Source organism: Mesoplodon bidens (assembly GCF_964165515.1).
Source record: "Mesoplodon bidens genome assembly, chromosome: 2".
NCBI classification, from domain to species: Eukaryota; Metazoa; Chordata; class Mammalia; order Artiodactyla; family Ziphiidae; genus Mesoplodon; species Mesoplodon bidens.
In genome coordinates, this window is record NC_138177.1 from 118,529,444 (window position 1) to 118,554,711 (window position 25,268).

At 40.2% G+C, this 25,268-nt stretch overlaps 1 protein-coding gene across 2 annotated transcripts in view; it reads left to right on the forward strand.

Annotated features, from left to right (window-relative positions):
• The first annotated feature begins 2,133 nt into the window (after positions 1-2,133).
• USP33 (ubiquitin specific peptidase 33) overlaps positions 2,134-25,268 on the forward strand; it is a 71,732-nt gene continuing 48,597 nt past the window's right edge. For both annotated transcript variants that reach the window (XM_081226586.1, XM_081226587.1), the window contains exon 1: positions 2,134-2,359. The gene's annotated coding sequence lies outside the window, so the exon portion shown is untranslated. The remainder of the gene's footprint in view (positions 2,360-25,268) is intronic.

Here is a 25,268-nt window from a genome sequence, read left to right on the forward strand (position 1 = left end):
TTGACCATATTTCTGCATGAGATTCTCTACTTAAACGTAATGAAAACGTTCCATTTTTGAAAGAAATTGTGACGGGCAATGACAAGTGGACACTGTACAATAACGTGGAATGGAAGAGATCGTGGGGCGAGAGAAGTAAAACACCACCAACCACACCAAAGGCCGGTCTTCATCCAAAGAAGGTGATGCTGTGTATATGGTGGGATTGGAAGGGAGTTTATTATGAGCTCCTTCCTGAAAACCAGACGATTAATTCTGACAAGTACTGCTCCCAGTTAGACCAACTGAAAGCAGCACTCAACGAAAAGCATCCGGAATTAGTCAACAGAAAACGCATAGTCTTCCATCAGGATAACGCAAGACCGCGTGTTTCTTTCATGACCAGGCAAAAGCTGTTACAGCTTGGCTGGGAAGTTCTGATTCATCCACCGTATTCACCAGACATTGCACCTTCGGATTTCCATTTATTTTGGTCTTTACAAAATTCTCTTAATGGAAAAAATTTCAGTTCCCTGGAAGACTGTAAAAGACACCTGGAACAGTTCTTTGCTCAAAAAGATAAAAATTTTTGGGAAGTTGGAATCATGAAGTTGCCTGAAAAATGGCAGAAGGAAGTGGAATAAAACGGTGAATATGTTGTTCAATAAAGTTCATGGTGAAAATGAAAAATGTGTTTTTTATTTTTACTTAAAAACTGAAGGAAGTTTTTGGCCAACCCAATACATATTTAAAATATCTTCTATTTGCTGGCTTGATTTTTCATCTCTTAATTGTGTCTTTTGATGCAGAGATGAGTTTTTTATAGGTGACACAATTTTTGGCAGCAATATTACTAAATAATGGAAACAGTTTCAAACCTCCTTTTTCAAAATGCTCTCTTCATTGTACAAGTTTCTTTCCAAAAGCAGTTCTCACTCGTTTTTGAAACACAACTTTTACTTTGGGGCCATAGGATAAATGTATATATTAAAATTTTTTTTGTTATTAGCATATCATTGACAGCTACTTGTCATCACAGCAAAGGTCAGAAAATTTAAAACACTTGTCTTTTTTCAAATAAACCTATAAAACTCTCCTTTAAGTCAGACAGTACTTCGCTACAAGACATCAGGGAACAAATGATTTTCATGATCGTTCTCTTATGTCTTTACAGAGGAGTATAAACATTTAAAAACATTTAGATATTTGATTTTTTAAAAATAAAAATTAACCACATTGCTGACATCCTGAAGCATGTAAACTGCAATATTTTGAAATACGCTGACCATCAGTGAACCCAGGATAGGTTGTGGTGCAAACTGAGGCCTTGGTGTCAATCCCTATATAGGATGCTGGCAAAGCTTCTTCTATTTTTACCATATGAATGGAATTGAAAGCTCTCATATTCTCTATTTGTTGCTGATGGAGATTGAGCATCTTACATAATGCTTGAGTACAAGCTCCCATTTGGGAGACCAAAAAGATAGAGGTAAACAGACATGTTGAAACTGGCAATTTGAACAATTAATTACTATTAATTTAAGTGTTTTTATTATTTGCATATCAATCAATTGAACGGATTTTAACAGATCCATAAATTACAAGGCAGATCTCTTCAAATGCTCTAGTCACTAAGCAGATACTAAAGTTTCAATAAATATTTGATTTGATCTTGATCTTGGCCTAAGGGAAAATGGGAGAGATGAATTTCTACTTTGTAGATGTGGAAAAATAAACGCAATGACTTTCAGAGAGTCTATGTCCGAAGACGTTGGGAGAAGAAAGAGGAGAGGAAGGAAAAAGGGTTGAATTGAATTAAGTAGTCTAATTTTTCTTTGCACAAGGTCGGAAACCTGAGGCCCTTCAGTGGACAGCCTTAACGCAAATTCTGTAATGCATAGAGACAGACCTGCTAATGGTCGTAGTGTGACTGCAGAAGAGGGGGAGAACATGTGTAGAAACGAAAAGTGCCCCAAATCTAAAACTGCTCTGCACGTACGGCCCCTGTGCCGCTAGCTACTTTGGAAGTCCCAGCTGTGAGAGCAGCTTGGGTCTCCACACCTGGACCCGGCCTCCGCGGCTACGCCCCAGAGGCGGGACGAGCTTTCCTCGCGGCCCCGCCCCTGCCCGCCCTCCTCGCCCTCCTGTGACGCCCTAGACGCCGGCGGCGGTTGCGGAAACACCGGAAGGAGCTGGAGCTGCTGCGGGAAGTGGCCGGGAGGCTGGTATCCCGCAGGCTGAGCTGCGGGTCCGTTTTCCGGCCATCTAGAAGCGAAGCCGCCCCCTCCTAAGCCAGGGGAGGAAAAGAGGAGCTGGTGGGAGGTGCGGCCGCAGGCCACCGTCGGCCGCGCTGGCGGGGCCCGTGGGGAAGGCCGTGGAGGTGAGCGCGTAGCTGTTGGGAGGGGCGCGGGGCCGAAGTGCGCCTCGCCTGCAGCCAGGGGTCGGTTTGTGTTTTCGCTCCCGCGCGCCGGGACTGTGGCTGCTGCAGCGGCCTCTTTTTCTTGGTTCGGGGTGGTGGTGAGCGAGCGGGTGGATAGAAGGCCTAGGCCCCTCCGGTACTGTGCGCTGCAGGGATGATTGGTGGCCTCCCCAGTAGGGGCGGCGGAGGATGCGAGTCAGTCGTAGATTTGAGGAAGGGTCCCCAGGGGGCGCTCCCCTGGGAAGCGGAAGGAAGGACGGGTGAGACGAGTCCCGAAGCGGGCCTCCTCTCTTTTCCTCGGTCTCCGCATGCCGGCTTATCAGCCCAGCACGGTGGGCGCAGGCGACTGAAAGCCCCGCAGTGCGCTGGCTCCTGGGTTCTGGTTTCGCTTTGTGGCGTAGTTGGGGTGATCGGACCCATTCGTGCAGCCCCAGGGGTCCCGTATTCATTGTTGTCAGCAGGAAAACCTAGGCGTCATCGTCACTGAAATTTTTCTTAGACGAATATTTAATCCTTACTGTTTCAGAGGTTACCCCTTGCGGTCTGTCCATCCGCAGCTTTTGTTTGAGTCAGCTTCCATGGTGTGTGGTTTCCCAGACCGTTAATCTTACATATTTTACTGCTACAAAATACTCTTCATTGGAATATTTACAGGGTGCAAATTGAGCTGTTGGATGATTATGGGTGTTTTGCACTCAAGTATTTTTAGGATTTATGCTCTCATATAATCTGTATAAGGCCGGGAAGATTGGGCCAGAGGGGAAAACGCTGGCAGGAGCATAGGCTCTAAACTTACGATAAGGATCTCTAGACTTCTTGCTTAATAGATGTATAGAAGAGTAGATTTTTTTAGTTTAATGAGATTATTTTTCTTTTAAAGAAAGCTTGTTTCAAAAAATAATGAGGCTGTTCTAGTTCCAGTTCTGGTTGAGACAGTTGTATCGTTTGGAAAGTTCTGACCAAAGCAGATAATAAGGTATTTGATTTGAACCTAATACGAATATTGTTAGTGAATTCATGCTATTAATATAAACATGGGGAAAAGTAGGAATCTTACTGAAAGACAGCGCTAATTTTAAGGAAAAGTAATAGTAATAAGTTATACTACACCGGGGGCTTGATGTTATTTAATTTACTTTGGCAGGATTAAAAAAAAAAGGACAGTACAAAAGTATTGCAGGAATAAAATATTTGACCTCTTGCCATATGCAAGAGGGATAGTCTACTTAAGATTGCTTCTTATTTTTGATCTGGTTTATAGCCAGCTTTCACTTTTTTGTCTTGAGCTCTTTATAACTTACGACTTTATAGCCTATTTGTAACAAATAACAGTGAATTTAATGACGTCAGATTGTAGTAAATAGATTATTTTAATCGTTTGAAATTCAGAGTTAAGGAGATAATTTGTACATTTATTTATTGTTAGAATTTTCAATGACCTTTCGCATATACAATCTTATTTGATCCTCATGCCAGTCCTCTGAGTTAGAAATGCCAAGAAGTAAAGTCTTTTCCCATGACAGGAGCATTTCGAGATTGTGTAAGGATCAGAATTTCCCTAAAGCCTGAAATAATCTTGAAGTAGCCTTTGATATAAATTGGAATTCAGCTAAGTATTGGAGCACTGTGAAGTATAACATGGGACAGACTCTGGACTCTTTGCAAGGAAATGAAGTACATAAATGGTGAAAGATTTTTGGTGAGAAACATGAAATGTAATCATTTCCCAAAAATAAAGGAATAAGTAACAGCTTTCTTTAGTGTCGTTTTTAAACTTTTTTTTAAGTCTGCATGCGATTTCAGGAGCATTTTGATAAATAGGTTAGTCCCAAAGAGTCTGAGATAAGCTCAGTTTGTTTGTCTATAAAAAGGAGCATGAATTTTGTACTAATACTTAAGAATGCATATATAAGAATAAATGTTCTTTTCAAAAGTTACTTTAGAAGTCCATGTAGGTCAATATCTACGGGTCTATCAGGGAAAGAAAGCCCTTTGGAAAATAAAAAGAATGGAACGTGGTTTCTACCCTTAAAGAATTTAAAGTCAGGCTTGTAGTCAAGTAGGGTAGTTTTTTACAAAACTGTGGTAAAATGTCTTATGACTATTACAATCAGGAATTTAGGTGAGGGAGACCTTACTTGTGATTGAATCTTGATAGAGATGATATTTGAGATGAGTGAGCTTTGCAAGGTTTTCAACAGGCGAATATTGGAGGACATTTCTAAAAACAATAGATTATTGCGTTCCTGGAAAGGTACAACTTATATTTGAGAAAGGATCAGTACAACAATTTGGCTGATAATAAGTTATGATTTATCTAAGTTAGAAATAGGAGATGAAAAAGACAAATTACGAAGGGCTTCATTGAAGATGTTTGGTTAGAAGAGGTATGTGATCCATATGAATGCAGAATGAGCTGTAATTGGGAGATGATTGAGACCAAGAGAACACTTGGGCAGCTTTAGGTTAAGCAAGATCTTGATAGTGTCACTTTTTTTTTTTTTTTTTTGCGTTATGTGGGCCTCTCACTGTTGTGGTCTCTCCCGTTGTGGAGCGCAGGCTCCGGACGCGCAGGCTCAGCGGCCATGGCTCACGGGCCCAGCCGCTCCGCGGCATGTGGAATCTTCCCGGACCGGGGCACGAACCCGTGTCCCCTGCATTGGCAGGCGGACTCTCAGCCACTGCGCCACCAGGGAAGCCCCAATAGTGTCACTTTTGTGGCCCTTATAGTTTCTCCAAAGTGCTATCTTGTAAGCAGACCTTGAGATAACATGGGTGCAGGTGAGATGCCAGGAAGCACAAGTGAGGGAGTGGGTAAAGAGTCAGGAAAGGGAAAAAAAGCCAGTGATGGGCAACTGGGGGTTAATCCTGTGGACATTTTTGTAGAGCTGCCTTAGAATTGTCCTACTAACTGGAGGGTAGCTGGGGAGTTTTTCCACCTACTCCAGTCCTCACTGATTGAGATTGTTTTTGAAATGTTTCGAGCACTTCCCATTGTCTTAGCTAGGGTTGGGCAGGCTCCTGTTGGTGGAGGTGGGAAGCTGTCAGGATACTATCTGTACCAGCTGCAAGGTGAGCTGAAGGGATGGGGGCCAGATGTCAACTGTGTCTGTTAATAGGCATTCTTATTAAATAATCAAGATGTGAAATAAAAGCCTCAATTTAGGTGGAGATCTAGAAGAAATGTGAGTTGAGAAGTGATGGATAAAAGAAGCAAGCAGTAGAATTTGGCAACTAGTAGAATATAGAAAATGAGGAGGGACTCTAAAATGGCACTGAGGTTTGAGAGTTATGTAACTTGTGATTGAGGAGGGTTGACAGAAGGTCACTGACATTCAAATTAGTTATTTCAGGAGAATAAAGGAATTAATTACAGGGTGTTGAAGAGTGTTGATAAAGTAGAGTGTAGGTGACCAGTCATTCAAAGGGGAAAGTAGGGTGGAGATCTGAACAGTGCTGCCACCCCTACTAGGTACACAGTGTCTGACCCATACTTGATTGGGCCTTTGTTAAATTAACCTCTAAATGCCTGGGGCTAGTGCGTCCTGAAATACGGCAGTATGGTGAAAATATGAGACTGAATGTGACATAGAATAAGAAGATTTCTTATATTTTTTAACTATTTATAAAATCCTGAAGGAGGAATTGCTAGTATTTTTAGTAGAGGCATTATTTAGATGAATAAATTCTGATTCTTTTTTATAATCAACAATATTCTGGTAAAGAAAAAAATTGACAAAATTTCTTAGAGTGGTTCTCATTTGAATATGGTGGTTGCATTTGTTTTTCCATGATTCTACATGTTCTACTTAAGTAGTTTTAATGACTGTCCCATAATGTTGATATTCTGTTAATTTAATTACCCCTCCATCTTGCTCAGAAGTGACTTAGGGTGAAAATCACCATCAGCTGATTTGCGCTTCTATTAGAACTCTGTTATATTCATTTATTCTTGTCCTCCATTTCTCTTCCTCTTGCTCCCTCTCTCTTCTCTCTTCCCCCTCTGCCTAGTGTTTGTCACAATTATTTCAACTAGATAAGGCTACAGTTGACTATACTTTGCTGTTATTGGACAGATCTTTTTTCTTTGTAGGAAATGCTGATTAATGTTTACAAATCTTGATTTAAGGAGTTTTATTTAAAGCGAGGTTGCCGGATTGGAGCTATGCTTTTGGGTGGTTTATTGTGGCAGTGTTAAGAATAGGTTCTAGAACAGCTAGATTGCAGGTAGAGCAATCAGTTAGGAGATTATATAGTTCTCTTAATAGACTCAGTAAGCTTCTCATTAATTAGACTGTTAAGGGTCAAAGGGACAGATGTTTTTAAGAAAAGGGAAATGAGAAGATTAGTACTAAATTTCTTTTTCTTTGTTATGGTTTGAGCGAAAATTAAGAACGATTAGGGGAAGAGTTATAGGACTGTGAGATCTGTGCGAAGATTTTAAGGAGTTTGTGTTTGCTAGAATATTTGTTTAAAGGACAAGAAACACAGTTCTTAAAAGTGCTCATCAGGGGACTTCCCTGGTGGCACATTGTTTAAGAATCTGCTTGCCAATGCAGGGGACACGGGTTTAAGCCCTGGTCAGGGAAGCTCACATGCCACGGAGCAACTAAGCCTGTGCACCACAACTGCTGAGCCCGTGTGCCAGAACTACTGAAGCCTGCACGCCTAGAGCCCATGATCCGCAACAAAAGAAGCCACCGCAATGAGAAGGCCGTGCACCACAACGAAGAGTATCCCCCGCTCGCCGAAAGTAGAGAAAGCCCGCGCACAGCAACAAAGACCCAACGCAGCCATAAATAAATAAATAAATTTAAAAAGAAAACAGTGCTCATCAGGGGACTTCCCTGGTGGCGCAGTGGATAAGACTCCATGTCTTATCCACTGGGGGCCCTGGTTTGATCCCTGGTAATGGAACTAGATCCCACACGCGTGCTGCAACTAAGAGTTCACATGCCACAACTAAGGAGCCCATGAGCCGCAACTTAAGACCCGGCACAACCAAATAAATAAATATATTTTTTAAAAAGTGCTCATCACAGCGGTGAGAGGCCTGCGTACCACAAAAAAAAAAAAAAAAAAAAGTGCTCATCAGCATATTTTATAGATTAAAAGTCTCCATGGACTCTTATTATGGATTGATTTAGAATAAAATAAACTTTTCTGCCTATTGTACTCTTTGCTGATATTGATACTTTTATTGTCAATTTTTTTGGCTTGATTTTGTTGTATAGTAATTTTCTTCTATGGTAAATATGGAAAAATAAGCTGTAAGGTTATAATGTTGTATTTTTACCATTAAAATAATTTTGAAACCTAGTATTTAAAATAGTACAGTTGGGCTTCCCTGGTGGCTCAGTGGTTAAGAATCCACCTGCCAATGCAGGGGACAGGGGTTCGAGCTCTGGTCCAGGAAGATCCCACATGCTGCAGAGCAGCTAAGCCTGTGCGCCACAGCTACTGAGCCTGCGTTCTAGAGCCTGCGAACCACAACTACTGAGTCCACATGCTACAACTACTGAAGCCCGCCCACGTAGAGCCCGTGCCCTGCAACAAGAGAAGGCACCGCAATGAGAAGCACACGCACTGCAACGAAGAGCAGCCCCCACTCGCCTCAACTAGAAGAAAGCCGCGCACAGCAACAAAGACCCAACACAGCTAAAAATAATAAATAAAATTAAAAATAAAATAAAATAGTACAGTTGGGGGCTTCCAGGGTGGTGCAGTGGTTAAGAATCCGCCTACCAATGCAGGGGACACGGGTTTGATCCTTGGTCCGGGAAGATCCCACGTGCCCCGGAACAACCAAGCCCGTGCACCACAACTACTGAGCCTTGCGCTCTAGTGCCTGTGAGCTAAAACTACTGAAGCTCACGCGCCTAGAGCCCGTGCTCCACAACAAGAGAAGCCACCACAATGAGAAGCCCATGCACTGCAGTGAAGAGTAGCCCCCACTCACCGCAACTAGAGAAATCCCAGGCAGAACAACGAAGACCCAATGCAGCCAAAAATAAATAATTTTAAAAGAACAGTTTAAAAAGGTAAAAGATAAAATAGTACAGTTGGACTAGTAAGATTAGTTGTAGTAATGGAACAGTTGTATAGGTTGAAACTACTGACAGACAAATCAGTTTTTTTGCAGTCAGAGAATCTTAGAATTGACTTTAGGGCAAAATGCTGTCCTTTGAAACACCTGACAGTTGGTCTTCCAGCCTCTGTGAGTAACAATGATGGGGAACATCCTACTTCCCAAGGTTCCCCCTTCCATTTTTATATAGCTCTAATTGTTGAAAATCTTCACCATTGACTGGAGTTGCCATTTCTAAATTTCTCAAGTTACGTAAAAAAGAAAAGATCTCTCTTACTTTGGTCTTAATGTCCAAATAATTAGAATGCATGTATCAAGTCCTCCAACGTTTTTTTTTTTTGGCTGCTTGGAGTGACTTGCGGGATCGTAGTTCCCCAACCAGGGCCTGGGCAGTGAAAGCGCTGAGTCCTAACCGCTGGACCGCCAGGGAACTCCCCTCAAGTCCTCCAACTTTTGCCTTCTGCTGTCTAAACATAACATCCATACTTTCAATTTTTGCTCATAATAGTTAACATGTATTGAGTGCTTACGCTCACTCTGTTCGAAGTAATTTATATATGTTAACAAATGTGTTATATAATACCCCCCCAACTCCACGAGGTAGATTTTTGTAATTATCTCAATTTTATAGATGAGGGAACTGAGGCACAGAGAAGTGACTTAACCCTGGTCACAAACCTAGGACATAGTGGAGCTTGGATTTGAACCCAGGTAGCTTTGCTCCAGAAACTTTACTTTTAGCCATAGTGTTGTCTTTATGACGATACAGTTTTCAAATTATTTAAGACTGTCTTTGGAAGGTATTTGTATTCTGTAGCTTTTAATGTTTTTCATAAATAAAACATTCACTATGTAATCTACTTAGTTTATGAGTACAATAAGACTGGCTTCTCTTTTTATTCTGAAACCTATTCTGTTGATAAATTGAGTGAGAACTGCACTGTTGTTTCCTTCATCTTCTAGCATCTAGAATCTAAATACCTGAAACCCTTTTTTTGGCCTTACTTTAGACAGTAGACTCTCTTTTTTTTTTAAGTAATTAATTTATTTTTGGGTGTGTGGGGTCTTCGTTTCTGTGCGAGGGCTTTCTCTAGTTGCGGCGAGCAGGGGCCACTCTTCATTGCGGTGCGCAGGCCTCTCACTATCGTGGCCTCTCTTGTTGCGGAGCACAGGCTCCAGACACGCAGGCTCAGTAGTTGTGGCTCATGGGCCCAGTCGCTCCACGGCATGTGGGATCCTCCCAGACCAGGGCTCGAACACGTGTCCCCTGCATTGGCAGGCAGATTCTCAACCCCTCTGCCACCAGGGAAGCCCCCAACAGTAGACTCTTTAAATGCCAATTTGGAATACTATATCCATGCTTGTTAATCTTAGCTCATTTTTCTAAATAAAATGTCATTTCTTTAATTATTTTTATAATTTTATAATTAGATTTCACTAGCCTGCCTTCTATGTCTTTATCCAGATTTTTGTTAAAAATTTTGAACAGTTCTGCCATCTGCTAATACAGAGTTTCTTCTGGATTCATATTAACCTTCTGTGTAACTAATAAATTAGCAACCAGTTCTCCTGACACATTTTTTTGTCACAGTCGCTTGATTCTGATTCTTTATAAATAGCTTTACTTTTTGGAATAGACTAGATAATGGAATATAGGCAGTTTTTCAATATTAAAAGGTTCTCCTTAGGTTACCAACTGTCTTGATGTGTAACAAATATTAATAACACTGGTCCCTATGCTTTTCCTGTATTAAAACTTGAATGTCTGCTATTCTGTTATTAGGATGACCGGGTCAGAATTTGGGGCCTGAAGATTTGGGGATTGTACTGCTAAAAAGTAATATCTTCCCCACCCCCTTAAAAGTAATATCTTCAGAAGCAGTTTTGAATCTACAGATGGGCACTTGAGCCCCTGCCAAAGCTGTACATCATACAGCATGATGCTATCATTTCAATCTGGAAGATTTTTCTGTTGTTATTACCATCATTATTGCTGAGGAGATTTCAAATTGTCCAGATAGGGTAGATAGAGGGAAAAGTTGTCTGATAAAAGATTGCAAAGGTCAGGACAAATTGAGGTCAAATTATGGAAAGCCTTAATTTCCATGCACAGTTTGAATTTTTTTTGCCCTCTAGTAATTCCCAACCTGTGATCCCCAAGCTTCCAGGGGAGTCTTAGAGTTTTGTAGATTAATAGTTTTGTAGATTTGTATATTTTGGAGCTTAATCCCTTCTTGGTTTCTTCACTTGCATATATTTTCTTCCATTGTGAGGGTCGGCTTTTCGTTTTGTTTATGGTTTCCTTTGCTGTGCAAAAGCTTTTAAGTTTAATTAGATCCCTTTGTTTATTTTTGTTTTAATTTTCATTACTCTAGGAAGTGGATCAAAAAAGATCTTGTTGCAATTTATGTCAAAGAGTGTTCTGCTTATGTTTTCTTGTAAGAGTTTTATAGTGTCTGGCCTTACATTTAGGTCTCTGATCCACTTTGAGTTTATTTTTGTGTATGATGTTAGGGAGTGTTCTAATTTCATTCTTTTACATGTAGCTGTCCAGTTTTCCCAGCACCACTTATTGAAGAGACTGTCTTTTCCCCATTGTATATTCTTGCCTCCTTTGTCATAGATTAGGTGACAGTAGGTGTGTGGGTTTATCTCTGGGCTTTTTATCCTGTTCCATTGATCTATGTTTCTGTTTTTGTGCCACTACCATACTCTCTCGATTACTGTAGCTTTGTAGTATAGTCTGAAGTCAGGGAGCCTGATTCCTCCAGTTCTGTTTTTCTTTCTCAAGATTGCTTTGGTTATTTGGGGTCTTTTGTGTTTCCATACAAATTGTAAAATGTTTTGTTCTAATTCTGTGAAAAAATGCCATTGGTAATTTGATGGGGATTGCATTGAATCTGTAGATTGCTTTGGGTAGTATATTCATTTTCACAGTATTGCTTCTTCTGATCCAAGAACATGGTATATCTTTCCATCTGTTCATCTTTGATTGTTTTCATCAGTATCTTATAGTTTTCTTTTTTTAAAAATAAATTTATTTATTTTTATGTATTTGGCTGTGTCGGGTCTTAGTTCCCGTGTGTGGAATCTTCGTTCGAGATGTGAGATCTGTCGTTTCAGTGAGCAGGCTTCTCTCTAGTTGTGGCGTGCGGGCTCTAGAGCTTGGGGGCTCAGTAGTTGTGGCACGCGGGCTCTCTAGTTGTGGTGCACAGGCTCCAGAGCATGCAGGCTTAGTTGCCCCATGGTATGTGTGATCTTACTTCCGCGACCAGGGATCAAACCCGTGTCCCCTGCATTGGAAGGCTGATTCTTAACCACTGGACCACCAGGGAAGTCCAAGTATCTTATAGCTTTCTGAGTACAGGTCTTTGGCCTCCTTAGGTAGGTTTATTCTTAGGTATTTTATTCTTTTTGTTGTGATGGTAAATGGGACTGTTTCCTTAATTTCTCTTTCTGATCTTTTGTTGTTAGTGTATAGGAATGCAAGAGATTTCTGTGTATTAATTTTGTATCCTGCAACTTCACCAAATTCATTGATTAGCTCTAGTAGTTTTCTAGTAGCATCTTTAGGATTTTCTGTGTATAGTATCATGTTATCTGCAAATTAATTCTCATTAAGTTGTTTAAATACCAGAACATTAATAGCAGAATGGAGAGGACTAATCTTTCTCTAGTCACCCTTTCTTCTTTGCTGTGAGGCAACATTCTGAGTACATAACCTTCAAAACTGTATTTTTATGCTTTTACAGTGGATATGTACATACAGATACAATGCGCTATTATGCATGTTTTGTTTTGGGGCTTTTTTTTTTGAACATTGTTTTTTTAATTTTTTTTGTTATTTTTATTTTAACTGAAGTATAGTTAATTTACAATGTTGTATTAGTTTCTGGTCTATGGCAAAGTGATTCTGTTGTACATATATTTTTTTTCACATTTTTTTCCATCATAGTTTATTACAAGATAATTAAATATAGTTCCCTGTGCTATACAGTAGGACCTTGTTTACCTGTTTTATATATAGTAGTTTGTATCTGATAATCCCAAACTCCTAATGTATTCTTCCCTCAGGTTTTAAATTTTTACTTCAGTGGTATCATAGAGAATGTATTATTCTGCGTCTTGCTTTTTTTCCATTCAACATTATGTCCTTTAGATCTATTCATGTTGATAAATTATCCGTCAAGTTCACGAAGTTAAACTGATGTGTAGTGTTCAGTCATGAATATATATATACGTATATATATGTATATGTATATGTGTATATATATATCCATTCTTGTATTGATGCACTTAAAACATTTTACAGTCAAAAGTGAGATAACATATTGTCTAGAAAGTGGTGAGAAGAACATTTCCATCTCATTGGCAAACATTGGTATTAAGACGAAAATGTATAGTTTAAATACTTTTATTATTAAGTAAATAAAACTAAGAATATTCAGTTCCCATATTTAGGGATTAAGAAAATAAAACAGAAACCAAATAGGACATGGGGATTAAAGATAAAACTGTAATTAATGGAATTGGAAACAACAAAACAAAAATAGTGGGAAGGATAAATCCCAAAGCTGGTTCTTTGCGAGGACTGATGAATTAGATAAACCTCATATAGAAGAGAAGAAAGTGGAGTAAAAATATGCAATATGAGGAATGAGGAAGGAGACATCATAGATACCCAGGTATAGGAGAGGTTAATGGAATTTTATGCGAACCTTCTTGGGAATACTACATGTTATGCCATGATGCCAAAGTTGAAAGTCGAGATTAATGGATAATTTTTTGTTTTTGTTTTTTTTGTTTTTTGTGATACGCGGGCCTCTCACTGTTGTGGCCTCTCCCGTTGCGGAGCACAGGCTCCAGATGCGCAGGCTCAGCGGCCATGGCTCACAGGCCTAGCCGCTCCGCGGCATGTGGGATCTTCCCGGACCGGGGCACGAACCCATGTCCCCTGCATTGGCAGGTGGACTCTCAACCACTGCACCACCAGGGAAGCCCTAATGGATAATTTTATAGCAAAATATAAATTAATAAAATTGACCCAAGAAGCAGAAAAGTTGAATTGACCAGTTCTTGCTAAGGATTGAAAAGGTCATTGAAGATCTGTCCTTGAAAGAGTCAGCATAGCAGATGGTTTCACAGCTGACTTTTATTTAGTTTATAAACAACATATAGTTTTTTTTAAAAACCGTATTCTATGTTATTAAAGACGCAAAGCTACCCAGTGCGTTCTGTGAAGCACACATATTGGGTTGGCCAAAAAGTTCATAAGGGTTTTTCCATAAGATGTTACAAACTTTTTGGCCAACCCGATACTTTTATCCCCGATGAAAAATGCTATCAAAAAAGGTCAAGAACTTCCGGGGAAGATGGCGGAAGAGTAAGACGCGGAGATCACCTTCCTCCCCACAGATACACCAGAAATACAGCTACACGTGGAACAACTCCTACAGAACACCTACTGAACGCTGATAGAAGACCTCAGACCTCCCAAAAGGCAAGAAACTCCCCACATACCTGGGTGGGGCAAAGCGGAGAGATTCCCGCACAGAGGATCGGTGCCGACCGGCACTCACTAGCCCGAGAGGCTTGTCTGCTCGCCCGCCGGGGCAGGCGGCGGTGGAAGCTGAGGCTCAGGCTTCGGTCAGAGCACAGGGAGGGGACTGGGGCTGGCGGTGAGAACTCAGCCTGAAGGGGGCTAATGCGTCACAGCTAGCTGGGAGGGAGTCCGGGAAAACTCTGGAGCTGCCGAAGAGGCAACAGACTTTTTCTTCCCTCTTGGTTTCCTGGTGCACGAGGAGAGGGGATTAAGAGCGCTGCTTAAAGGAGACCCACAGACGGGCGCGAGCCGCGGCTGAAAGCGCGGAGCCCAGAGACGGGCGTGGGACACTGGGGCTACTGCTGCCACCGCCAAGAGGCCTGTGTGCGAGCGCAGGTCACTGTCCACGCCCCCTTTCCGGGGAGCCTGTGCAGCCCGTCACTGCCAGGGTCCCGGGTTCCAGGGACGGCTTCCCTGGGAGAACGCACGGCGTGCCTCAGGCTGCTGCAACGTCACACCGGCCTCTGCCGCTGCAGGCTCGCCCCGCACTCCGTGCCCCTCCCTCCCGCCTGGCCTGAGTGAGCCAGAGTCCCCGAAGAGGCTGCTCCTTTAACCCTGTCCTGTCTGAGCGAAGAACAGACGCCCTCCGGCGACCTACACACAGAGGCGGGGCCAAATCCAAAGCTGAGACCCGGGAGCTGTGAGAACAAAGAAGAGAAAGGGAAACCTTTCCCAGCAGCCTCAGAAGCAGCGGATTAAAGCTCCACAATCAACTTGATGTACCCTGCATCTGTGGAATACATGAATAGACAACAAATCATCCCAAATTGAGGAGCCAGGAGTCAGTGCTGTGCCTCTGAGGTGGGAGAGCCAACTTCAGGACACTGGTCCACAAGAGACCTCCCAGCTCCACATAATATCAAACGGCAAAAATCTTCCAGAGATCTCCATCTCAACACCAGCACCCAGCTTCACTCAACGACCAGCAAGCTACAGTGCTGGACACCCTATGCCATACAACTAGCAAGACAGGAACACAACGCACCCATTAGCAGAGAGGCTGCCTAAAATCATAAAAAGTCCGCAGACACCCCAAAACACACCACCAGACGTGGACCTGCCGACCAGAAAGACAAGATCCAGCCTCATCCACCAGAACACAGGCACTAGTCCCCTCCACCAGGAAGCCTACACAACCCACTAAACCAACCTTAGCCACTGGGGACAGACACCAAAAACAACGGGAACTACGAACCTGCAGCCTGCAAAAAGGAGACCCCAAACACAGTAACATAAGCAAAATGAGAAGACAGAAAAACACACAGCAGGAGAAGGAGCAAGATAAAAACCCATCAGACCTAACAAATGAAGAGGTAATAGGCAGTCTACCTGAAAAAGAATTCAGAATAATGATAGTAAAGATGATTCAAGATACTATTTCCAAGATCCAAAATCTTGGAAATAGAATAGACAAAATGCAAGAAACAGTTAACAAGGACCTAGAAGAACTAAAGATGAATCAAGCATCGATTAAAAACACAATACATGAAATGAAAAATACTCTAGATGGGATCAATAGCAAAATAACTGAGGCAGAAGAACAGATAAGTGAGGTGGAAGATAAAATAGTGGAAATAACTGATGCAGAGCAAAATAAAGAAAAAAGAATGAAAAGAACAAAGGACAGTCTCAGAGACCTCTGGGACAACATTAAATGCACCAACATTCGAATTATAGGGGTTCCAGAAGAAGAAGAGAAAAAGGGACTGAGAAAATATTTGAAGAGATTATAGTTGAAAACTTCCCTAATATGGGAAAGGAAATAGTTAATCAAGTCCAGGAGGCACAGAGAGTCCCATACAGAATAAATCCAAGGAGAAATATGCCAAGACACATATTAATCAAACTGTCAAAAATTAAACACAAAGAAATCACATTAAAAGCAGCAAGGAAAAAACAACAAATAACACACAAGGGAATCCCCATCAGGATAACAGCTGATCTCTCAGCAGAAACTCTACAAGCCAGAAGGGAGTGGCAGGACATAATTAAAGTGATGAAGGAGAGAAACCTGCAACCAAGATTACTCTACCCAGCAAGGATCTCATTCAGATTTGATGGAGAAATTAAAACGTTTACAGACAAGCAAAAGCTGAGAGAGTTCAGCACCACCAAACCAACTTTACAACAGATGCTAAAGGAACTTCTCTAGGCAAGAAACACAACAGAAGGAAAAGACCTACAAAAACGAACTCAAAACAATTAAGAAAATGGGAATAGGAACATACATATCGATAATCACCTTAAATGTAAATGGACTAAATGCTCCCACCAAAAGACACAGATTGGCTGAATGGATACAAAAACAAGACCCATATATATGCTGTCTACAAGAGACCCACTTCAGACCTAGAGACACATACAGACTGAAAGTAAGGGGATAAAAAAAGATATTCGATGTAAATGAACAGCAAAAGAAAGCTGGAGTAGCAATTCTCGTATCAGACAAAATAGACTTTAAAATAAAGACTACTAGAAGAGACAAAGGAGGACACTACATAATGATCAAGGGATCGATCCAAGAAGAAGATATAACAATTGTAAATATTTAGGCACCCAACATAGGAGCACCTCAATACATAAGGCAAACACTAACAGCCATAAAAGGAGAAATCGACAGTAACACAATCATAGTAGGGGACTTTAACACCCCACTTTCACCAATGGACAGATCATCCAAAATGAAAATAAATAAGGAAACACAAGCTTTAAATGATACACTAAACAAGATGGACTTAATTGATATTTATAGGACATTCCATCCAAAAACAACAGAATACACATTTTTCTCAAGTGCCCATGGAACATTCTCCAGGATAGATCATATCTTCGGTCACAAATCAAGCCTTGGTAAATTTAAGAAAATTGAAATTGTATCAAGTATCTTTTCCGACCACAATGCTATGAGACTAGATATCAATTACAGGAAAAGAGCTGTAAAAAATACAAGCACATGGAGGCTAAACAATACACTACCTAATAACGAAGTGATCACTGAAGAAATCAGAAAGGAAATTTAAAAATACCTAGAAACAAATGACAATGGAGACACGACAACCCAAAACCTATGGGATGCAGCAAAAGCAGTTCAAAGGGGGAAGTTTATAGCAATACAATCCTACCTTAAGAAACAGGACACATCTCGAATAAACAACCTAACCTTGCACCTAAAGCAATTAGAGAAAGAAGAACAAAAACATCCCAAAGTTAGCAGAAGGAAAGAAATCATAAAGATCAGATCAGAAAGAAATGAAAAAGAAATGAAGGAAACAATAGCAAAGATCAATAAAACTAAAAGCTGGTTCTTTGAGAAGATAAACAAAATTGATAAACCATTAGCCAGACTCATCAAGAAAAAAAGGGAGAAGACTCAAATCAATAGAATAAGAAATAAAAAGGAGAAGTAACAACTGACACTGCAGAAATAAAAAAGATCATGAGAGATTACTACAAGCAACTCTATGCCAATGAAATGGACAACCTGGAAGAAATGGACAAATTCTTAGAAATGCACAGCCTGCCAAGACTGAATCAGGTAGAAATAGAAAATATGAACAGACCAATCACAAGCACTGAAATTGAAACTGTGATAAAAAATCTTCCAACAAACAAAAGCCCAGGACCAGATGGCTTCACAGGCGAATTCTATCAAGCATTTAGAGAAGAGCTAACACCTATCCTTCTCAAACTCTTCCAAAATATAGCTGAGGGAGGAACACTCCCAAACTCATTCTACGAGGCCGCCCTCACCTTGATACCAATACCAGACAAGGATGTCACAAAGAAAGAAAACTACAGGTCAATATCACTGATGAACATAGATGCAAAAATCCTCAACAAAATACTAGCAAACACAATCCAACAGCACATTAAAAGGATCATACACCATGATCAAGTGGGGTTTATTCCAGGTATGCAAGGATTCTTCAGTATACGTAAATCAATCAGTGTGATACACCGTATTAACAAATTGAAGGAGAAAAACCATATGATCATCTCAATAGATGCAGAGAAAGCTTTCGACAAAATTCAACACCCATTTATGATAAAAACCCTGCAGAAAGTAGGCATAGAGGGAACTTTCCTCAACATAATAAAGACCATATATGACAAACCCACAGCCAACATTGTCCTCAATGGTGAAAAACTGAAACCATTTCCACTAAGATCAGGAACAAGACAAGGCTGCCCACTCTCACCACTCTTATTCAACATAGTTTTGGAAGTTTTAGCCACAGCAATCAGAGAAGAAAAGGAAATAGGAATCCAAATCGGAAAAGAAGAAGTAAAGCTGTCACTGTTTGCAGATGACATGATACTATACATAGAGAATCCTAAAGATGCTACCAGAAAACTACTAGAGCTAATCAATGAATTTGGTAAAGTAGCAGGATACAAAATTAATGCACAGAAATCTCTGGCATTCCTATATACTAATGATGAAAAATCTGAAAGTGAAATCAAGGAAACACTCCCATTTACCATTGCAACAAAAAGAATAAAATATCTAGGAATAAACCTACCTAAGGAGACAAAAGACCTGTATGCAGAAAATTATAAGACACTGATGAAAGAAATTAAAGATGATACAAATAGATGGAGAGATGTACCATGTTCTTGGATTGGAAGAATCAACATTGTGAAAATGACTCTACTACCCAAAGCAATCTACAGATTCAATGCAATCCCTATCAAACTACCACCGGCATTTTTCACAGAACTAAAACAAAAAATTTCACAATTTGTATGGAAACACAAAAGACCCCGAATAGCCAAAGCAATCTTGAGAAAGAATAACAGAGCTGGAGGAATCAGGCTCCCTGACTTCAGACTATACTACAAAGCTACAGTAATCAAGACAGTATGGTACTGGCTGAAAAACAGAAAGATAGATCAGTGGAACAGGATAGAAAGCCCAGAGATAAACCCACACACATATGGTCACCTTATCTTTGATAAAGGAGGCAGGAATGTACAGTGGAGAAAGGACAGTCTCTTCAATAAGTGGTGCTGGGAAAACTGGAGAGCTACATGTAAAAGTATGAGATTAGTTCACTCCCTAACACCATACAGAAAAATAAGCTCAAAATGGATTAAAGACCTAAATGTAAGGCCAGACACTATAACACTCTTAGAGGAAAACATAGGCAGAACAGTCTATGACATAAATCACAGCAAGATCCTTTTTGACCCCCCTCCTAGAGAAATGGAAATAAAGACAAAAATAAACACATGGGACCTAATGAAACTTAAAAGCTTTTGCACAGCAAAGGAAACCATAAACAAGACCAAAAGACAACCCTCAGAATGGGAGAAAATATTTGCAAATGAAGCAGCTGACAAAGGATTAATCTCCACAAAGTTTATAAGCAGCTCATGCAGCTCAATAACAAAAAAACAAACAACCCAATCCAAAAATAGGCAGAAGACCTAAATAGACATTTCTCCACAGAAGATATACAGACTGCCAACAAACACATGAAAGGATGCTCAACATCTTTACTCATTAGAGAAATGCAAATCAAAACTACAATGAGATATCATCTCACACCAGTCAGAATGGCCATTATCAAAAAATCTAGAAACTGGGCTTCCCTTGTGGCGCAGTGGTTGGGAGTCTGCCTGCTAATGCAGGGGACACGGGTTCGAGCCCTGGTCTGGGAGGATCCCACATGCCGCAGAGCGGCTGGGCCCATGAGCCACACAACTACTGAGCCTGCGCATCTGGAGCTTGTGCTCCGCAACAAGAGGCCGCCATAGTGAGAGGCCCGCGCACCGCGATGAAGAGTGGCCCCCTCTCGCGACACTAGAGAAAGCCCTTGCACAGAAACGAAGATGCAATACAGCAAAAATAAATAAATTAATTAAAAAACCCCTACCCCCAACATCTTCTTTAAAAAAAAAAAAAAATCTAGAAACAATAAATGCTGGAGAGGGTGTGGAAAAAAGGGAACACTCTTGCACTGCTGGTGGGAATGTGAGTTGGTACAGCCACTGTGGAGAATGGTATGGAGGTTTCTTAAAAAACTACAAATAGAACTACCATATGACCCAGCAATCCCACTACTGGGCATATACCCTGAGAAAACCATAATTCAAAAAGAGTCATGTACCAAAATGTTCATAGCAGCCCTATTTACAATAGCCCGGAGCTGGAAACAACCTAAGTCTCCATCATCGGATGAATGGATAAAGAAGATGTGGCACATATATACAATGGAATATTACTCAGCCATAAAAAGAAGTGAAATTAACCTATTTGTAATGAGGTGGATGGACCTAGAGTCTGTCATACAGAGTGAATTAAGTCAAAAAGAGAAAGACAAATACTGTATGCTGACACATATATAAGGAATTTAAGAAAAATAATGTCACGAAGAACATAGGGGTAAGACAGGAATAAAGACACAGACCTACTAGAGAATGGACTTGAGGATACGAGGAGGGGGAAGGGTATGCTGTGAGAAAGCGAAAGAGCGGCATGGACATATATACACTACCAAACGTAAGGTAGATAGCTAGTGGGAAGCAGCCGCATAGCACAGGGAGATCAGCTCGGTGCTTTGTGACCGCCTGGAGGGGTGGGATAGGGAGGGTGGGAGGGAGACGCAAAAGGGAGGGGATATGGGAACATATGTATATGTATAACTGATTAAATTTGTTATAAAGCAAAAAAAAAAGTCAATCTCACATCTAGAAATGCAAAATTTCTAAATACAATATTAGCCAATAGAATTTAGATATGAAACAATGGACTAATAGTACATTTTGACCCAGTAGGGTGTATTACATCAGTGCAAGGACCCTTATTATCAAGTCTGTTAATATAATAGATAATATCAACAAATGAAGCAAGGAGTCTAGAAAGCTGTCCGTAGCTGCTGAAAAGGCCTGTTTTTTTTTTTTAAAAAAACAACTTTATTGCAGTATAATTGCTTTACAATGTTGTGTTAGTTTCTGCTGTATAACAAAGTGAATCAGCTATATGCATACGTGTATCCCCATATCTCCTGCATCTTGAGTCTCCCTCCCACCCTCCTTATCCCACCCCTCTAGGTGGTCACAGCGCACCTAGCTGATCTCCCTGTGCTATGCAACTGCTTCCCACTAGCTATCTATTTTACATTTGGTAGTGTATATATGTCAGTGTTACTCTTTCACTTCATCCCAGCTTCCCCTTCCCCATGTCCTCAGGTCCATTCTCCACATCTGTGTCTTTATTCCTGTCCTGCCCCTAGGTTCATGAGAACCATTTTTTTTTTTTAGATTCCATATATATGTGTTAGCATGTGGTATTTGTTTTTCTCTTTCTGGCTTACTTCAGTCTGTATGACAGACTCTAGGTCCATCCACTTCACTACAAATAACTCAATTTCATTTCTTTTTATGGCTGAGTAATATTCCATTGTATATATGTGCCACATCTTCTTTATCCATTCATCTGTCTATGGACACTTAGGTTGCTTCCATGTCCTGGCTGTTGTAAATAGTGCTACAGTAAACATTGTGGTACATGACTCCTTCTGAATTATGGTTTTCTCAGGGTATGTGCACAGTAGTGGGATTGTTGGGTTATATAGTAGTTCTGTTTTTAGTTTTCTAAGGAACCTTCATACTGTTCTTCATAGAGGCTGTGTCAATTTACATTCCCACCAACAGTGCAAGAGGGTTCCCTTTTCTCCACACCCTCTCCAGCATTTGTCTTTTGTAGACCTTGTGACGATGGCCATTCTGACCAGTGTGAGGTGATACCTCACTGTAGTTGTGATTTGCCTTTCTCTAATGATTAGTGATGTTGAGCATCTTTTCATGTGTTTGTTGGCAATCTGTATACCTTTTTTGGAGAAATGTCCATTTAGGTCTTCTGCCCATTTTTGAATTGGGTTTTTTGTTTTTTTGATAGTGAGCTGACTGAGCTGCTTGTATATTTTGGAGATTAATCATTTGTCAGTTGCTTCATTTGCAAATATTTTCTCCCATTCTGAGGGTTGTCTTTTAGTCTTGTTTATGGTTTCCTTTGCTGTGCAAAAGCTTTTAAGATTCATTAGGTCCCATTTGTTTATTTTTGTTTCTATTTCCGTTTCTCTAGGAGGTGGGTCAAAAAGGATCTTGCTGTGATTAATGTCATAGAGTGTTCTGCCTGTGTTTTCCTCCAAGAATTGTATAGTGTCTGGTCTTACATTTAGGTCTTTAGTCCATTTTGAGTTTATTTTTGTGTATGGTGTTAGGAAGTGTTCTAGTTTCATTCTTTTACATGTAGCTGTCCAGTTTTCCCAGCACCACTTATTGAGGGGACTTTTCTCCATTTTATACTCTTACCTCCTTTATCAAAGATAAGGTGACCATATGTGTGTGGGTTTATCTCTGGGCTTTTTATTCCGTTCCATTGATCTATCTTTCTGTTTTTTTTTGTGCCAGTACCATACTGTCTTGATTACTGTAGCTTTGTAGTATAGTCTGAAGTCAGGGAGCCTGATTCCTCCAGCTCTGTTATTCTTTCTCAATATTGCTTTGGCTATTCGGAGTCTTTTGTGTTTCCATACAAATTGTGAATTTTTTTGTTCTAGTTCTGTGAAAAATGCCATTGGTAGTTTGATAGGGATTGCATTGAATCTGTAGATTGCTTTGGGTAGTCTAGTCACTTTCACTATGTTGATTCTTCCAATCCAAGAACATGGTATATCTCTCCATTTGTTTGTATCATCTTTAATTTCTTTCATCAGCATCATAGTTTTCTGCATACAGGTCTTTTGTCTCCTTAGGTAGGTTTATTCCTAGGTGTTTTAGTCTTTTTGTTGCAGTGGTAAATGGGAGTGTTTCCTTAATTTCTCTTTCAGATTTTTCATTATTAGTGTAGAGGAATGCAAGAGATTTCTGTGCATTAATTTTGTATTCTGGTACTTTACCAAATTCATTGATTAGCTCTAGTAGTTTTCTGGTAGCATCTTTAGGATTTTCTATGTATAGTATCATGTCATCTGCAAACAGTGAAAGCTTTACTTCTTCTTTTCTGATTTGGATTCCTTTTATTTGTTTTTCTTCTCTGATTTCTGTGGGTAAAACTTCCAAAACTATGATGAATAATAGTGGTGAGAGTGGGCAACTTTGTCTTGTTCCTGATTATTAGAGGAAATGGTTTCAGTTTTGCACCATTGAGAACGATGTCGGCTGTGGGTTTGTCATATATGGCTTTTATTATGTTGAGGTAAGTTCCCTCTATGCCTACTTTCTGGAGTGTTTTTATCATAAATGGGTGTTGAATTTTGTGGGAAGCTTTTTCTGCATTTATTGAGATGATCATATGGTTTTTATTTTTCAGTTTGTTAGTATGGTGTATCACATTGTTTGATTTGCATATATTGAAGAGTCCTTGCATTACTGGGTTAAACCCCACTTGATAATAGTGTATGATCCTTTTAATATGCTGTTGGATTCTGTTTGCTAGTATTTTGGTGAGGATTTTTGCATCTATGTTCATCAGAGATGTTGGCTTGCAGTTTTCTTTTTTTGTGACATCTTTGTCTGGTTTAGATATCAGGGTGATGGTGGCCTCATAGAATGAGTTTGGGAGTGTTCCTCTCTCTGCTATATTGTGGAAGAGTTTGAGAAGGATAGGTGTTAGCTCTTTTCTAAATGTTTGATAGAATTTGCTTGTGAAGCCATCTGGTCCTGGTCTTTTGTTTGTTGGAAGATTTTCAATCACAGTTTCAATTTCAGTGCTTGTGATCGGTCTGTTTATAGTTTCTGTTCCTTCCTGGTTCAGTCTCGGAAGGTTGTGCTTTTCTAAGAATTTGTCCATTTTTTCCAGGTTGTCCATTTTATTGGCATATAGTTGCTTGTAGTAATCTCTCATGATCTTTTGTATTTCTACAGTGTCAATTGTTACTTCTCATTTTTCATTTCTAATTCTGTTGATTTGAGACTTCTCCCTTTTTTTCTTGGTGAGCCTGGCTAATGGTTTATCAATTTTGTTTATCTTCTCAAAGAGCCAGATTTTAGTTTTATTGATCTTTGTTATTTTTTCCTTCATTTCTTTTTCATTTATTTCTGATCTGATCTTTATGATTTCTTTCCTTCTGCTAACTTTGGGGGTTTTTTGGTTCTTTTTTCTTTAATTGCTTTAGGTTTAAGTTTAGGTTGTTTATTTGAGTTTTTTTTTTTGTTTCTTGAGGTAGGATTGTATTGCTTTTAACTTCCCTCTTAGAACTGCTTTTGCTGCATCCCATAGGTTTTGGGTCATCGTGTTTTCATTGTCATTTGTTTCTAGGTATTATTTGATTTCCTCTTTGATTTCTTCAGTGATCTCTTGATTATTTAGTAACGTATTGTTTAGGCTCCATGTGTTTGTATTTTTTACAGTTTTTTTCTTGTAATTGATATCTATTTTCGTAGTGTTGTGATCATAAAAGATACTTGATATGATTTCAGGTTTCTGTTTTTTTTTTTTTTTGCGGTACACGGGCCTCACCGCTGTGGCCTCTCCCGTCGGGGAGTACAGGCTCCAGACGCACAGGCTCAGCGGCCATGGCTCACGGGCCCAGCCGCTCTGCTGCATGTGGGATCTTCCCGGACCGGGGCACAAACCCATGTCCCCTGCATCGGCAGGCGGGCTCTCAACCACTACGCCACCAGGGAAGCCCAATTTCAGGTTTCTTAAATTTACCGAGGCTTGATTTGTGACCCAAGATATGGTCTATCCTGGAGAACGTTCTATGCACACTAGAGAAGAAAGTGTACTGTGTTGTTTATGGATGGAATGTCCTATAAATATCAATGAAGTCCATCTTGTTTAATGTGTCATTTAAAGTTTTTGTTTCCTTATTTATTTTCATTTTGGATGATCTGTCCATTGGTGAAAGTGGGATGTTAAAGTCCCCTACTATGATTGTGTTACTGTCTATTTCCTCTTTTATGGCTGTTAGCATTCGCCTTATGTATTGAGGTGCTCCTATATTGGGTGCATAAGTATTTACAATAGTTATATTTTCTTCTTGGATTGATCCCTTGATCACGTTATAGTGTCCTTCATTGTCTCTTGTAATAGTCTTTATTTAAAGTCTATGTTGTCTGATACGAGAATTGCTACTCCAGCTTTCTTTTGATTTCCATTTGCATGGAATATCTTTTTCCATCCCCTCACTTTCAGTCTGTATGTGTCCCTAGGTCTGAAGTGGGTCTCC